The sequence below is a fragment of the Halichoerus grypus genome, chromosome 9, assembly GCF_964656455.1.
Source record: "Halichoerus grypus chromosome 9, mHalGry1.hap1.1, whole genome shotgun sequence".
Lineage (NCBI taxonomy): Eukaryota > Metazoa > Chordata > Mammalia > Carnivora > Phocidae > Halichoerus > Halichoerus grypus.
The window spans coordinates 35670412-35688582 of record NC_135720.1 but is presented as its reverse complement, the minus strand read 5'-3'; the positions used below and the strand labels follow the sequence as shown (position 1 = coordinate 35688582).

The 18171-nt window shown below is 34.6% G+C and overlaps 1 pseudogene; it reads right to left on the bottom strand.

Moving 5' to 3' along the window:
- Positions 1-287: 287 nt before the first annotated feature.
- LOC118543910 (protein LEG1 homolog) lies at positions 288-17959 on the bottom strand (annotated as a pseudogene).
- Positions 17960-18171: the final 212 nt, after the last annotated feature.

The window sequence follows — 18171 nt, the reverse complement described above, 5'->3', positions numbered from 1 at the left end:
AAAAAGGAAAAAAGAGATGTCAGGAACATAATTTTTCTAAGTTTGAGAAAACTAACAACCTCCCAAGATAATGATGGATCAGGTGATACATTCTAAACTAATAGTTTATTTTTAAATGTTTTAGAAATCCAAATTCATCATCCAAATTTTATTTAAAATCTTCTGCCTCTTGACTGGTGACCATGAAAATCTATTCCTCCAAGTTTCGTAAAACTAACTTAGATAGAATAACATCCAAAATTCCAATCAGGTTTTATGACCTTTATTAATTTATCAGCATTTGTCAGTTATTCAGCTGAATCTACATTAAAAGGTAAACATTTTAATTATTGATACTTATTCACTAATTATTAATTAAGCAAATTAATGGCAATATATTAATTCAAACTTTAAAATATAGGCATAGACAATGACAGAATTATGCAAACATGCAAGGACTAATTTTTGAGAATACTGTTTTTCGAGAAATTATCATTGTGGATTTTTATTTCATACAGATTTCCAGAAGCATTTAATTAAAAGAGTGAAGGATGAATTCCAAAATCTCTAGAAACAGTTTCCTTGCAACTGTTGACTTCATTAAAACTTTCCATAAAATTGAAGATAGTGTTCCTAGAAAAATAGTAAAGATATGTGAGAATTTTAGGTAAAATTTTAATTTTGATCCCAAATGTTGAAATTATCTAAAACAAAATTCAATATAATTAGTATGAAATTAGCATTTCATATACATTCTTTAATAAAACAATATTTTGCTCTTTAAAATTATGTATTTTAAATTTTGCCTTCATATTCAAACTTATGTGTAAGTAACTAAAGAAAATAATGGATACAGCACTGATTGAAGCAATGAAAACCCATAAAAAAATGAAGTGCCATTTGTCTCATATCAGACTCTTGAAAATTAGAAAGTTTGTTAATATTCATTTTTGGTGTCTATGCAGAAATATGAACTTTAGTAAGTAATTTGTGTTGTTTTGTTTTTATTCTGGTTTTGACAAGAATGTAATCCATAGGGCGCCTGAGTGGCTCAGATGGTTAAGCGTCTGCCTTCGGCTCAGGTCATGATCCCAGAGTCCTGGGATCAAGCCCCACATCGGGCTCCCTGCTCCTTGGGAGCCTGCTTCTCCCTCTGCCTCTCTCTCTCTCTCATGAATAAATAAATAAAATCTTTAAAAAAAAAAAGAATGTAATCCATAGCACACTGTTTAATTGCCACTTGGCAATACCTGATCCATGAATTCATTCCTAGTAATAGAATCGGCCACTATCCCAACAAATTAAGCTAATAAAAGTACACAGTGAATTCCACTTTTGCACTACCTAAAACTGAAAAGAATATCAATCCATTCAATAGAAAGTTATATATTATTTAGAGAATAATGTGTGTCAATATTTGCTGACTTGCTAATATCTCAAGTATATATAGCTACGGAAAAATTTAAAGCACAGAGCAGTGCCATACATATAATCTTTTTTATGCAAACAGCAGTTTTTAATCAAATTTTTTATTTTTATATTTATTCATGAGTTCATACAAATTTTTTTATAGGAATAGGCTTAAAACTTAAAAACAATATATCAGGCAAGGAATTAAGATATGGAAGTTAAAAGATAATGGAGAGAGGTTAAGTTTTACATGCATTTTAAGGTTTAAATTTTTAATAAGAGGCATATATTGAACATATTGTTCAAATAAGTCTAAGTGAAATTATAGCCAAAAAATGAAATACTATTAAGAAATGGAGAAAAAGTGTTTAGTAATGGTATGAATTTTCAATAGGACAAATGTATCAGAATGGATTGATAGGTCAATGAGCAAAAAAGAAATATACAGAAGTCATGAGCCTGGAGCAATGCCCTTTTTCTATTTGATTCCCTGTTAGGAAAAGCATGTTTGTTTCCCGTTGCTTTATTTCATGTGCACCTATTTTCATTACTATCCCTGGATTCTTGGCTCACCCCTAATTCCTCTCCATGGGGGTCCCTAATTGGTGGCTGACAAGTGGTTGGAGCTTACATGGCAAACGTCTCAAGACTCAGGAATCACTCATTTCCCTCTGTTATTACACACTAGCAGTGAGGCAGGAACACCCATACAAGAGGTCTGTTCTGCAGACTAAACTTTCCCCACGTGGTTGTGGTAAATAAATATTTTTTTTAAATGCCAAAATATGGAGACTTGAAGTCTCAAAAATATCAGGGCATAATGGCTAAAATATAAGGAAATGCAGTCCAGTTTCCAGTGTAAAGCAAAAGCTGAAATGTTCTGGTGTCAAAAATGTAGCCGAATGTTATACTAAAAAGTTTGTTCAATATATATTTACTGACTATAAATCAAACATGCTCAACTGTAGAACTATTTTTATTAATGGTATCCTGTTTTTTTCTATACTTGAATTAATTAAAAATATCTGCCAAGGCTCGAAGCACTGTTTCTGAATTCTGAGTATCAGTGAGTGCATGCAATTAGTAGAGGAAGATAGGAAACAAGGTAGCTAGTTTACCTACATTCCAACTCGTCCTTTTTTCTTTTTATTGTAACCTATAGAGTCAACTCAGAACTCCTTAACAAATCCAAAGCTAATTTTGGTAAAACTGGAATTACAAAAATCTAGAAATCTGTTGTGTACAATCTTTAAAATGTAATTAATCCTATGGTGAGCGCTGTGAATTGTGTAAGACTGATGAATCACAGACCTGTACCTCTGAAACAAATAATACATTATATGTTAAAAAAAAGAAGAAGACAGTAGGAAGGGTAAAATGAAGGGGGTGGACATCGAAGGGGGAGACGAACCTTGAGAGACTATGGACACTGAGAAACAAGCTGAGGGTTCTAGAGGGGAGGGGGTCGGGGGATGGGTTAGCCCGCTGATGGGTATTAAGGAGGGCACGTACTGCCTGGAGCACTGGGTGTTATAAGCAAACAATGAATCATGGAACACTACATCAAAAACTAATGATGTAATGTATGGTGATTAACATAACATAATAAAACTAAATTTAAAAACAAAGAACTAAAAAAAAAATGTAATTAATCCTAACCATCCATTGAGTGCCTCACTCTACATACTAGGCCAGTAGAGTTTGTTCATATCTGAGCCTAGATTGTACTTTCTATATCTGACAATGTGGCAAAGATGACTGGAAATCAATACATTTTATGATGCTCCTAACAGTGTGGCTCAGTCAAGAATTAACTTTCCTGAGTCCCTCCTATGCACCATCTAGTTGGGCTGTATGACTATTCTTACCAAAGGTATGTGAGATACAGTTAAGTTTGTCACTGCTAGTCTAAGCTTTTCAAAGAGGGACCTCCTTTGAATTACCTTATAATAATAATTCCTTTGAATTACCTTATAAGGAGGATACAGTAGTGAAACTGTGAAGGAGGATGGAGACAAAGATGGAAAGATCCTAGGTCTCTGAATTACCATGGAAGAAAGTCTCTTACCAATTGACATAATAGCCTACATCATTATGTGAGCCAGAAATAGAATCCTTTGAGTTTTGCCATTATAATTCGAAGGTTTGTTTATTAAAACAGTGAATGTTACTCTAAGTAATATACACACAAGTTTTACATTTAAAATATAACGCATTCATTTTTATTTTGACTCATATCTTATTTCTGAATTCTGTTTTAGGGAGTATAAATTTAACACACATGCATACACGCACACATGCATAATTTTTTTCCTCAGTAGAACAAGGATAAATGGTATCTTAGAAATTGAATGACAGGGGCGCCTGGGTGGCTCAGTTGGTTAAGCGACTGCCTTCGGCTCAGGTCATGATCCTGGAGTCCCTGGATCGAGTCCCGCATCAGGCTCCCTGCTCGGCAGGGAGTCTGCTTCTCCCTCTGACCCTCCCCACTCTCATGTGCTCTCTCTCATTCTCTCTCTCTCAAATAAATAAATAAAATCTTTAAAAAAAAAAAAAAGAAATTGAATGACATAGTAATTTTCAAACTTATTATTATGTAATTTCTTCTATGTTTTCCACTATTAGTAAACCTAGGATTTTGAAATTTTGGAGAAATATACCTCCTTCAAAACCAGAATTTGGAGGGGGGGTCAATTTTTTTTCTTTATGTCTATAATCATAGATGATGAGGATGAGGAAAGTTCATAAAATACAATTTATTTCATGGTTCTGTTAGTCATGGCAAGTGTCATTATTTGTTTAGTATCTTTTTCATTTAAAAACAAAAATAAGATAAAATAGCAAAATTTATCCAAGAAAGAAATAGAGATGTCCATTGTCTCCTTGTCAAATTAACATGTGGTGATATTGATCTGCTTTGTGCAAAGGTCCCAGAGGAGAGGACATGCTAAATAAGGGAGGGCCTGTAATATGTGCTCATTAAATGAAGCCAATCATAAACCCACAAGGATTATTTTTAAAACTTTGAAACAGATATCTTAGGAAGGCAACATTTTCATCTTTAGACAGTCTGTTGTAATGATTTATGATTCTAATGGTATTTCATTTCATTATGTATGAAATCAACACAACATATAGAATTTACAAAAAAAAAAAAAGGTCTCTGTGGCTCTTACCTGTATACCTATGCACTTTGTGGAGAAGATTTAGAGCAAACAGGATTGTGTTCTGAAAGCCACTAAAGTCACTGATGAAGGGGACGTTATCTCCACTAACAAGCATTCGTCTTGGAAGCTCCTTCTGGAATTCATATGTTCTAATTAAGGTTGTAGGAAAGCGTGGTGGAGCTAAATAATCCACAAATAAAGCCCAGCTTCTTGCAAAATCAGCTTCTTGTGTAGAATAATATTTTAATCTAATAGACAAGTGGGGAAAAGTATGCATTTTGAATTAGTCTACTCAGAATTTTGCCAACTCAATTTTCAAAACAGATAATTTGTTCAAAATGACTTTATTCTACTTTTTAGAATATAGATTATAGAAACTTGGTGTTGATTTTACCACCTAGATTTGAAAATTTGAAGAGATGTTATTAGAATTTTAAATTTGGAAATTGCCATCTCAGAACACGTGTTTTTAATCATATTTTTCCCTTTTCATAAAGCATTTACATTACTTACATAAACTGAAATGTGACCAAGTTTCATTATTTTAAAATGTAAAGATGGGGCGCCTGGGTGGCTCAGTTGGTTGAGCCTCCAACTCTTGATTTCAGCTCAGGTCATGATCTCAGGGTCGTGGGATCGAGCCCTGCATCAAGCTCCACACTCAGGGGGCAGTCTGCTTGGGATTCTCCTTTTCTCTCTCTCTCTGTCTCCCCTCCCCCCATTATTTCTAAAATAAGTAAGTAAGTAAGTAAATAAATAAATAAATAAAATGTAAAGGTAAAAGTCAAAGAAAATTGGCAAAATTTCTGCTGAATTTAGATATCTCCTAAAGAACACATAATTTTCATTTCAGGCAACCTAAAAACGAAGTAACAGAATTTTCCTGCTTTTTAGGTAGCTTGGTATTTTATTTCTGCTGATACATACTAGAAAGCTAACTTTTCTTTCTTTTTTTCAGATGTACAATGTAATGATTTGGTATTTGTGTATATTGTGAAATGATCCCCACAGGTCTAATTAACATTTGTTACCAAACATAGTTACAAAATTTTTTCTTGTGATGAGATTAAGATTCACTCTCCTAGGAAATTTCAAATATGCAGTACAGTATTATTAACTACAATGACTATGTTATACATTACATCCCCATGAACTACGCATAACTGGAAATTTATACATTTTGACCCCCTTAGCCCATTTCACTCAGCACCTCTCTCTCTCTCTCTCTCTATATATATATATATGCCATTATATATCATACCACTATAATATATATGATAATATTACATATTTTTATCCATTCATGCATTGATGAACACTTAGATTGTTTCCATGTTCTAGCTATTGTAAATAATACCACAACGAACATGTATATCTTTTTAGATTAGCGTTTTCATTTTCTTCAGAAAAATACCTACTTATGGAATTGCTGGATCATATGGTAGTTCTATTTTTAATTTTTGAGGAATCTTTACACTGTTTTCCATGGTAGTTGCAACAATTTATATTCCTGCTTTATCTTCTTACTGAGAAAGAAATTTTAATTTAAATTTTTAGTAATTTTATCTATTTTATTTTATTTATTTATTTATTTTATTGAGAGAGAGAGAAAAAGAGAGAGAGAGCACCTTCAGGATGGGGGAGGGACAGAGGGAGAAGGAGAGAGAGAATTTTAAGCAGACTCCTCACGCAGTATGGAGCCTGATACGGGTCTTGATCTCACCAGGCTTAGATCACGACCTGAGTTCAAATTAAGAGTGAGACACTTAACTGACTGAGCTACCCAGGTGCCCTTTTATGTATGTGTATACATTATTCTCTACAGGGGTGATATATATTTCCTTGCTATTTTGAACCATGCTTGTTCCTTCTGAAACATTTTACACGCTATTTCTTGCTCATCTTGCCCTATGTCCTTCAAGTCTTATTATGGAAGTTATATGGTTTGTTACATTCCCCCTGGAATTACTCAAAGTAATATAGACATCAGGGTCTAGGTATTATGGATTCAGAAAGTAACTGGAACATATCCCCTGGTTAACATCTGTGAAAGAAACATACCTGTATATACGTGGTTCATATAGAGCTATGGGAGTATAGAGGATGAAATAACTAACCTGTCCTTGATTATAGAAAAATTGATTGGCCCTCCATGCTCTTATCAAATCATGCCCAACTTTCAAATTCAAGAAGGAGAAAACATGAATACGTAAGGTTATTCAGTAAGGGTCACACAATTTTAATAACAGCACAACTAGACATTGTGTGCCTAACCCGAAGGCCACAAGCTTTAGTCTGAGTTCCACAGTTTCAGCTCTTATATTTAGGTCTATAATGCATTTTGAGGTAATTTTGTTGTTTTAGGAGACAAACTTCATTCATTGCATGTGGATTACCAGTTCCACCAGCACCATTTGTTGAAAAACTATTCTTTACCCATCAAGTTGTTTTACACCCTCATTGAAAATCAGCTTTTGTTTCTGGACCCCAATTCTATTTTATTGATCCATATGTCTACTATCATGTATTAACACTCTGTCTTGATTACTGTACTTTTGTAGTAAGAGATTAACAGAGATTGCACCAAATCTGTGAATAAATTTAGGGAGTGTTGCCATTTAAACAATATTACGTCTTCCAATCCATGAACACAAGAAGATTTTCCTTTAAACATTTCTTCCACTTCTTTCAAAAAGATCTTGTATTTTTCAGTGTATCCAAGTTTTAAAGTTCTTTTGCTAACTTTATTCCTATATATTTTATTTTTCCTGATGCTGTTGTAAATGTTTCTGTTTTCTTAGTTTCATTTTAGGATTTTTTTATTGCTACCACATAGAATTACAATTAATTTTTGTATGTTGACCTTGTATACTGCTAGGTTGAAGAACTCATATATTAATTATAATATTTTTAGTGGATTTCTTAGAGAGAAAGTATTATTTCTTCTCTTTCTATTTAGATTGCTTTCATTTCTTTTTACTGCCTAATTTCCCTGGCTCGAACCTCCAGTGCAATCTTGAATAGATGTGGTAAGAATGCGCAACCTTGTCTTTTTCATTTTAAGGGAAAAGCATTCAGTCTTTCACCATACGATGTTAACTGTAGGTTTTTCTAGATGCACTTTAACAAGATGAGAAACTTTTCTTCTATTCCTAGTTTTTTTTTAATGTTGTTATCGTAAAAGAGTGTTATCAAATGCTTTTTCTATGTCTACTGTGATGATTTTGTGATTTTTGTCCCTTATTCCATTAATATGGTGTATTATATTGATTGATTATCAAATACTAAACCAACTTTGCATTCTTAGAATAAATCCCATATGGTCATGGTTTATGGTCCTTTTTATATGTGGCTAGATTCTGTTTACTGGCATTACATTGAGGATTTTTGTGTCTATATTCATAAGAAATGTTGGCATGTAGTTTTTGTGTAATGTCTTTGGTTTTGCTATCAGAGTAATATTGCCAGTTTGCTATCTGTTCTTATGTCTTATGTCTTTGTCCTCCTTTTCTTCATTGCTGTCTTCTTTTGTACTAAATGGATATTTTCTAGTGTAAATGTTTCTTCCCTGTGCTTCTTTTCTATCATCTCTCTCTAATCTATCTACATTATAATTTCTTAACTCTTCCTCTTCACTGATGAGATACAATTACTATCCATCTTAAAACAATGTGTTAATATTAATAGCAACTTAATCTAACCATTTACATAAATTTTCCTGCAATATAGTTCCATTCCCACTCTCCTGCAGGTCTGCGAAGCTCTCTTCATCTTTCTTCATCCTTTTTTTCTTTTTGTTCCTCACACTGGGTAATCTCAATTTACCTATTTTCAAGTTTACAGATTCTTTCTTTTGCCAGCTTAAGTCTGCTTTTGAATCCCTCAAGTGAATTATTTATTTTTACTATTATTATTTTCAACTGCAGAATTTCTATTTTTTTCTGTAAGTTTTATCTCTTTATTCATAATCTCTACTTAGTAAAACATTGTTGTCAATTCATACTTTCCTTAAATTCTTTAGACACAATTTTTAAAAATTTTTTAAAACATGTTCATAAGTGATTCAAAAATTTTGCCCATCATCTGAACTCAGAGGAACAATTCCTAATGACTGATTATCTCTGTGTAAGTGTCTGTATGGGCGGGGGGGGGGGGGGGGGGCGGGGGCATGCATGCCCTACTTTCTCTGTTCTTTGCACATCTCTCTCTCTCTCTCTCTCTCTCTCTTTTTTTTTTTTTTTGAACAATGGACAATTCAGACACTATAAAGTGGAAATTCTAAAAATCAGATTCCCACCCTTACCAGGGTTTGTTGTTGTTTGGTTTTCTTGTCATTATTTGTTTATTGATTTGCCTGGACAAATTCTGTTATTCATTCTGTGTTCTCTGTAGTGAGTCATCACTGAAGTTCCTGCTCAGAAGCTTAATGGTCAGCTAACGATTAGTTAAAGATTTTCTTAAGTTCCTTGAACCAATGAGTCTTCCACCTTTTGCTGAGGAGCTCTATGTATGTGTTGGGGTCTACCTTCAATGCTAAGGCCTTTTACAATTTTTCTCAAGCCTTTACTTCCTATTTGTTCAGGGTCTCAAGGTAGCCAGAGGTGAGACATTGGGGTCCTCTCAGTTCTTGCCTGGGTATGACCTCAGTTCTGTTCATGTTTGTGGGTCCTAGAAAAAGACAAATTCTCTGTAGACAGAGTAACAAGTAGCCACCAAACCATTTTTAGACTGACTTCAATCCATCAACAAAAATTTGCTTCAGTGACCAGGTTTTTCCAAGCATCCAATAAGTGACATGCCCTCCTTTCCGAAAGTCAGCCAATCAGGAATGGACTCCCTGCATAACTATGCCTCTAATGCCAAATGAAAACTGCCTCACCTAAGTAGCCCTCTTATACTGATGACTCAACCCATTTAAATGCCTAAAAATCTACCAGTCTCTGAACTCTGCATCTCCTAATAACCCGTCTCAAGATGAGAAGAGTGCTCTGCTCAGTGATACTGTGCATGACAATGTAACTTTCCCTTCCTAGAATTGCAATAAATTCATCTTTGTGGTTTTATTTCAGATATTGAGGGCTGATCTCATCATCCTTTGAGAGTTGCTATGAGAAATGTTATTTTTCAGGGGAATTTAGTTTTGCATGTCATTGGGAAAGTCTACAAAAAATATTTTATAAACTACTTTCTATAAACTATAATGACTTGATCTCAATCCCACTTTTGATGTTGACAACTCCTGTTTACTCTGTTGGCTGATAATCTCACCTCTCTTTGGCAGTGATCAGAATCAAGCAGTTGAGTCACAGCAAAAAGATATGATGGCTACAATCCTAATTCATCTCACAGACATGCCAAGAGGATGAACTCTTCTGTTGACCAATATAAAAATCAGCCTTTGAAGCACTATTAAGAAATAAAATATACAAAACAATGTAAGTTTCCTGACTCTGTGATTTGTTTATCTTCACTGGATATGCAGTCTGTGGGAAAGATAACAGTACTTGATCAATAAGAAGTCCTCAAACATGAGTGCCTATATTTTTTGTGTACTTTAAACCAGTCACCCATTCTTTAGTTCCTTATACTGCACGTCTCACTCTGGGTGGCAGATACCGCCCCCGTACAGTGTCATTCACTTCCATACCAAGTCATGCTGTCTTATTCGATCTCATTTGCTATAAAATGGGGAGAGTTCTGACATTTTAGCTAACTGGCATGGTAACCAAGATGCTTCTTGGACACTCCCCTCCAAATATGTGTTAGCCTAGCTATTTTTTCTGATCAAAGTGATGCAGAGATCCCATAATTATTTCCCATCACATCCTTTTTGTTTACAGACACCAGTTTTTGTTAAAACAGCCTTTAAAAAATCTTCTTGTACTTCTGAATTCATTTTGTTTTATTGCTGTCTTGTGGTACAAACATACTTTTCTTCATATTTTCCCCTGCTGCTTATAACATAGTTTTGGGCTTTATCCAGTAAAACATTTTCCTGTCAGTTTTCTCTTTATCGTAATACATCCTCATGTTTGACATATTGGTGAATAGGTAAATTGAAAAAGACTTCAATGAAAAAGATAGTGTAAGATGGAAAGATTGTTACCATATTAAAACAAAATCATTTTATTTTATTTTATTTTTAGAGAGAGAATGTGAGCAGGCAGGGGGAGGCAGAGGGAGACAGAGAGAGAATCTTAAGCAGGCTGCACGCTCAACATGGGCCCCAACATGGGGCTCGATCTCATGACCCTGAGATCATGACCTGAGCAGAAATCAAGAGTCAGATGCTTAACTAACTGAGCCACCCAGGTGCCCCCAAACAAAATAACTTTAGATCCATTCTTACCTATTTTGAAAATTTCTATGAGCAACCTCCAAAGATGAGACATGTGCAGTCCATAAGTACTCCAACAGGTCATCAAAGCTACTAGAATGTGACTTTATGTGCTGTCAAAGACAAAAAATGTTACTGATATTTAGGCAGTTATAACAATCTCTCTTCTTGAAAGTCAATTCTATTTACAAATATAATTTTTCAACATTCTAAATGAGGGGAAAACATTTTTTTCTAAGAGTTAAGGTATGAAAGATTTAATGCTGAACACTCTGTAAAGAGCTTAATATCAAGCATTTTAATTGCAAGTGATACTGAATCCCTATGAAAGAAATAAACCATGTGTTTTTAGAAATGTTCAGGATTTTACACTGTTCAGAACCAGACCTTTAGTATTTTATGCATTTGGTTTTCTCTTGCCATGCAATGAATTTTCCACCAACTGTTAAGGGTAAGAGTGTTTTATCTAAACATATGCAATTTAATGAACAATTCTCTAAAGGAAAACCCAATCTTCAGTCATGTACTCTTTCACCCATGACACATTACTTTGAACATCAATATTTGATTCTGACTGTCAAATGCTAATTCAGTCAACTCATATGTGATTTGTTTATCAAGACAGTTGAAATAAGCTGCTCAAATTCACTACAACCTATTACACAATTGTATTTCTATACCGGTTATTGCTCAGTTGACCTGAAATTATGATGAGCTAGGATACTTCATGCACTGTTAAGTCATAATTTCTCTGGGCTCACGTGTGTGTATATAATTTATTTGGTATGAGAATAGTAGATAGCGTGGCCTCGATAGAGTGCTGGTAATGAGGATGCTAATGAGGTATGATGTCAAGCAGCAATTCACTCATACTAATGCTGTTGTCACCACAATATTTTCATATTAGCAACTTTGTTCCTTAGGAACAATTGCTCAATGTATAAAAAAATCTACATTAAGTGATATTCAAAAATTATCTGGCTACCCTTGAAGAGTATTAATTAAAACACTTAAAAAAAAAAAACTGGTAAAATTCATTCCACTTTTTCATTGCTTCTGGAAATGATGATTGGCAGTTAGAAACATTGTAACAAAATTTCATCTCATCCTTGGATGGTGGCAGAAAGGTGACTTTATCTGATGATATCCCCATTATGCCAGAATCAACCGCAGCAAGGAAGGGCATTGTAGAGAGATAATAATTAAGGTCTGTATAAACAAAAAGTTATTAATATTGTTAACACACAAAAGAAGTTGTTTTCAAAGTAAAGGAATCTATCTAAAAGTAAGCCTAAAGATCTAGAAATCTGGTAAAACTTAAGTGGTAATTTTGGGAACTTCGGAAATTTTATCAGAAATTTCCCTTAGTGTTATATGCAACTTGAATATGCTTCTCTTAAAAACCCTATTCTCATAAAGCAAAATGGATTTATCTTGTAGATTTATTATTTTAAATCACAGATAATAATTGCACTGGAATTTAAAAATACTAATTAAATTCTAAGGCATAGTAAGTGAAAAATTTAGAAATTAGTAACAGAATTAACAAATGAGAGTTCAAATAAAAACTCAAAACAAAAAAATTAGTAGCAGAATTCTATACTTTTCTAAGTTTTTACTTTAAATCTGAAAATCTGATGCAGTTTAAAATATTTAATCTAGAGATTTCTCTTGTTAACAAGGTTTTTTATTTGATAATATAACAAATTCTTATTTCTGTCTTATGTATTTAAATCAAGTTTTGAGGTTACCAATTTTCTCTAATTGATATTTTTATAATTGGATAAACTAATAAGTAAATTAAAAAAATGTCTATCTCAAGACTCATTTTCAAAACACCCAGATTTGGGTCAAACAGATGTTTTTTTGTAAAAGCAATGATTCCGGTTTTGGTTTTTGTTTCTCTAATCGGGATCCTAGGTTTAATTGATTTTTTGTGGAAAGGTCATCAATGAGGTTTTACTGTCACATTGAACTCACCAGCCCACCAACTGTCCACAGAGATACAGAGATGATTCCCAGATTTATGGCCACAGTCTGTACTTTGGGGGGGGGGGATCAGCTAATCTGCCTAAAAGGGAGGAAATCCAGAGCTGGATTTACTAGACCCCTTCCTAAACTGTAGATCCAAAATGTAACTAGATATAATATGTTTACAGGAATTAAGAATTGTGTCAGCTTTCCCATCATTGTCTTTCCTTCACTTCATGACTTTCTGCTTTCCATCTCCCATTCATAATTTTTCCTTTTCCTTAACATCCCTACAATACTCTATTCTCTCTCGAAGGCCATATTTTTTTAGCCTTTGTAGTCTGTGTATCTTCTATATACTAACTACTCTTTATCTTCAATATTAGGGAGTGAATATTCATGTATAGTAAACAAGAACCAGGCTCTATTTGCTTAAAATCAAATCCCTTTTCATTGCTTACCTGCCTACTGTTTGACCTTGAATAAATAACTTCTGCAAGCCTCAGTTTTCTCATGTACATACTGGAAAGACTAGCAATAATCACTTCACAGAGGTTCAGGATTGTTAAATCAAGAAGGGTGCAGAAAGTGCTCAGCTCAGAGAACATGTGCTTCTGTAAATATTAGCCATTATTCTATTTTTATCTCTTTTCTTTTTGTCATCCTCTCTCATCTTCTACTTTCAAAACATCCCTTTCTGTTTATTTCTCACTTAAGTTTTTTGTACCTTCTGCACATACTCCCTGCATCTCCCTTCAACTATCTCTGACTCTCAGCCCATCTCTTTCCCTGTTTCCACCATTTTCATACGGGCCTATTCTCTTTACTCCTGCTAACTTTCCCTTTTCTCTGGCTTCCCCCTCACACTGTTTTGGCTCTTCACTTGCCACTCCAGCCTCTTTCTTACCCAGTCCTTGCTCACCTACTGGGTACCTCTCCTTCTTTTCTCCCAGTCCTCTTCTCCTGCAACATTCACTTATTCTTCTTTCTCCTTCCTTCCCTATTATTATTTCTTTTCACCAGTTCTGTTTCTCATGAACTTCTTTTGTTTCCCTTTTACTTTCTCATCCTGGTTTCTCATTTGGCTCTTCTTGACCTGCTTACCCTTCTGTGGGCAAGAGGAAAGACCTTGGTAGTTCTGTTAATACGTGGAAATTTCTAAAAATTGTTATTCCTCTTTTGAACTGGAATAATATGCAAGTATGTGAAACATACCTCTCCTGGTTCTTAGGTTTTGCCTCAGTTGGGAGTTGTTTGAAATCTGTTTCTAAGACTGTCTTTTTAAAACCACTCAGTCTCTGAGGATGTTTGCCCATGATGCTAACCTAAGGATTTCCTTATGTTGCTAACTTCCTTGTCTTCTCCTCCAAATACTTGACTGTGTTCCAGTTCCATTTTTATCAAATTCCCACAGAACTCCCTTATTAGTGACTCTGCATCACCTCCAACTGCACATGCCTGGGACTGAGCCCTTGATTTTGACAGTCAAGGAAGATTGCATCCCGAACTTTCTGTTCTTTGTCAGCAGAGTTTCACTATTCTTCCGGACATCTTCAGCACTTCCCCCTTCTTTACAGCCAAGCTGTGCCTGCTTACTGCTGTTTTATCTTCTGAAGAAATTTTTGTCCTTGTCTTCCCGTGGCAAGAAATACATCATTCTCAGTAACCTTGACCAAAATTGTTTTGTCATCCCCATTTTCCCAGAACAAAATTAATGTTATATTTGTTATTATTCAAATCCAATTTTTTTGCTGTGAATTTACCATATTTTCCAATTATATTATTTCTGTAGCATACATTATGTATTTCCCATCCTCCCAACATTTCCCTCTCTTTTTGTCTTTTTCTCTCACAAAAACCACACTAATTCCAAACTCTGTCCTTTAGTTTATTCTATTTCTTTCTTCATGGATTACTTTTTTCTTTAAAGTCCATCAGTGTTTTACCTTTTTTTTCAGGATTTCCTTCAAATCTTACTCTATTCCTAGATTATCCCAGCTCACAACATTCACTTTATTCTAGCATCTAACGATTTGGCTCTTTCTTGTCTTATGGTTGTATCATTTCTAACTCTCCTTTTTTTTGTTTGTCTGATTTTTCTTTTTCTTTTTTTTAATTTAAATTCAATTAGCCAATTTATAGTACATCATTAGTTTATGATATAATGTTCAACGATTCATTAGTTACGTATAAGACCCAGTGCTCATCACATCACGTGCCCTCCTTAATGCCTTCTTAACCATCTTGTAAGTGCTTCGAGAAGGAAGCAATGACATCTACTATCAATTTCTTGTATACTTGCCATAGTCTTCCCTTTTCTCATCTATTTTTCTTTTTTTCTTTTTTTTTATTTATTTTTTTATTTTTTTAAAGATTTTTTTTTTTATTTATTTATTTGCCAGAGAGAGAGACACAGCGAGAGAGGGAACACAAGCAGGGGGAGTGGAAGAGGGAGAAGCAGGCTTCCCGCGGAGCAGGGAGCCCGATGCGGGGCTCGATTCCAGGACCCTGGGATCACGACCTGAGCCGAAGGCAGACGCTTAACGACTGAGCCACCCAGGCGCCCCTTCATCTATTTTTCTATTTGGTGTCACTGCCTTATCCTGACTCAGACTCCCAGTATTCTCTTCCCAATTCAAACATTAATCTAATTAAAATTTTGGCTAACCAATAAAAAAGAATGAATACTGATAAGGCAACTAGACAGATGAATCTCAAAATAATCATGAGGACTGAAATAAAACAGACTAAAAAAAAGCACCCAATTGTCTATAGGGAAATTCTAGATAATGCTGTCTAACCTGCAGTGATAGAAAGCAGATCATTAGCTGGTTACTGGTGAAGTTGAGGAGTGAGGGGCATGAGAAGTTAGGGGAGAGGAAAGGGCTGGGAGAGACTAGAATAGGGAAGTTCTTGAAGATGAGAATACAAAGGGGAAAAGAAAATTTTTAGAATGACATATATGTCCATTATGTGTGGTGATGGGTTCAAGGCTATGGACATATATCAAACTTACCAAAAAATACATTTTTAAATATGCTCTTTATTGTATGTTTATTGTATATAAATAAAACTTTATTTTTTAAAAAACCTCTGCTAAGCAATCAAGAAGCACTTAAAATGTTTAAGTATTTTGTAAGCATTAGACGCTTGTTACTAAACTAAACCATCTTGCTTAAGAGCCCAATTAAAACTCCCCAGTCTGATTTTAAGACATTTCTTTAACTGACCCTCGTCGATCTTCTTAAATTTACCACCCAGTACTCTTTCATATTCTAGTTCTCCTGCCAATGTGGTAGTCTTCTTCCGGTTCAACCTGCTATCATTGTCATCTTTGTAATTTGTATTCCAGCAATTATATTCTAGCAATGTCTCCATCAAGTTCTTAGGCCCTGCTTTCTTCCCATGATATTCTCAGCCCATGATTGTCACTCTCTTTCTTGAGCTACTCTTGTACTTACAGTCCTTATCTCTTTTTTGAGACTTAACATACTGTTGGTGAAATACTTTTATGGGCTACTTTCATAATTTGTAATTCTGTTCTGGTTTTCTCTAGTTACATTATGGAGTTTAACTCAATTAAATACTAAGTAAAAGCAGCCACTTAAGAAACAGCAGAATCCAATTTATTGTATTCTAAAATGAAAATGAAATTTTGAAAGTACCCTATCCAATATTCTACTTTGCTATTCATTCATCACTGGACCCAGGGCTGAAAACTTTCCTAGCAGTAAGTGTGTGCACCCCTTGGGGGAATTGCTTATTGTTTCCAGTGCACCTTATGTTTAGAACCATGTCTCAGGAGTTCAAATATTCTTCTTTTCCATGCCAAGGACAGTCTAAGAATGGGGATTATACTGGATGTCCAGAGACTCCCTGACAAGCTTGGTTGTAATGCTAGCTTAGAATGTCATCACAGACCAGACAGGCAGGCTCTTCCCCTGTATTTTCTATAATGCTAACCATTTTCTCATTGATTCCTTTCTTCCATTACTGTTTTCTAGAAGTTGAGAGTGAAGGTCCTTTATTTCTTGAAATCCGTTCAACAAGATGGTTTGGCACTTTTACAATATTTTTGTTCCAAAACAAGTATCTACTTTCATTCCTCAGTGTAGATGCTATTTTAGAGAGAGAAAGGTTTTCCTACAGAGGTTTTTTTTCTCCTTTGTCACTCCAATCTATATGACTGTAGCTAATCATATTTAGAACTACAGATAATGCAAATTAATTTTATACACCCATGTGTATCACCTTTACTGTTTTGTTCCTGGATGTACTCTTTGGTGCTTAGAACTAGGCTTGGTACCAATAGCACATCAATTAATAGTTATTAACATGGAATGAACTAGGTCTAATATGCTGTATCTCAGTGAACGTGGTAATCACTAGCCATTTGTGGCTATTTAAATTTAAATTAGTTGACATTAAACAAAATCAAGAATTCAGTGGTGCAAAACCATTAGCCATTTCAAGTGCTCAGTAGCCACATGTAAGAATATGAGGGTACAGTATGACTGCGGCTGTCTTACTGAATAGGGCAAATAGAGAAAATTTTCAGCATTGCACACAGTTCTTTTGGACATTTCTGGGTAGAAAAACCATGCATGCAGGGGGGATTCCATAAATACTTGATAGACATTAGGCAAGAGATTCTGCAAATAGCTGGAAAAGAAGTAAGAAAGAGAGAGAAAAAATCCATTTTCAAAAAGATGATGCTAAATGTGCAGGTACTACGTCCTAATTAATTCACACTTAAATCAAAGGGTCATTGCAATGAAAAAGAGACATTCTTACCTGTATGATATTGCCATCCATGATGTACAGGCAGTCCCCATAAAATATTTCGTTCATTTTCTGGTGAAAATTTTGCAAAATACTTGGCTGTCCTGTTCACTAGGATTTTATACGTCCCCGATCTCTCAGGGTAATGCCAGAAGTTAATGATGTACTTCCCATTTTCTATCTTGTAGTCACTGAACTGACCAGGACTCTCTTTCCATAGAGGGGGATACATATCTCAGATATTGGATGTTTTTGCTAAAGAAGCAAAAATACAACAAATTATTACACAGGCCCAGGAAAGATTGAAAGTCATAGTGTTTAGCCTGGAGATTGAGATTATGGCAAGATCTTTATTGGGAAATAGAGGAGGAAGCTATATCGTTTTTCTGCACCTTGACTAATCAACACTTTAAATTACCTTCCATGGTAGTAAGAAGGTGAGAGATAAACAAATGCCTTACCAGAGAGATTAGGGTACCTCCCTTGTTAATCATCTCCCAAATAAAAATTGTTGATTATGTATCA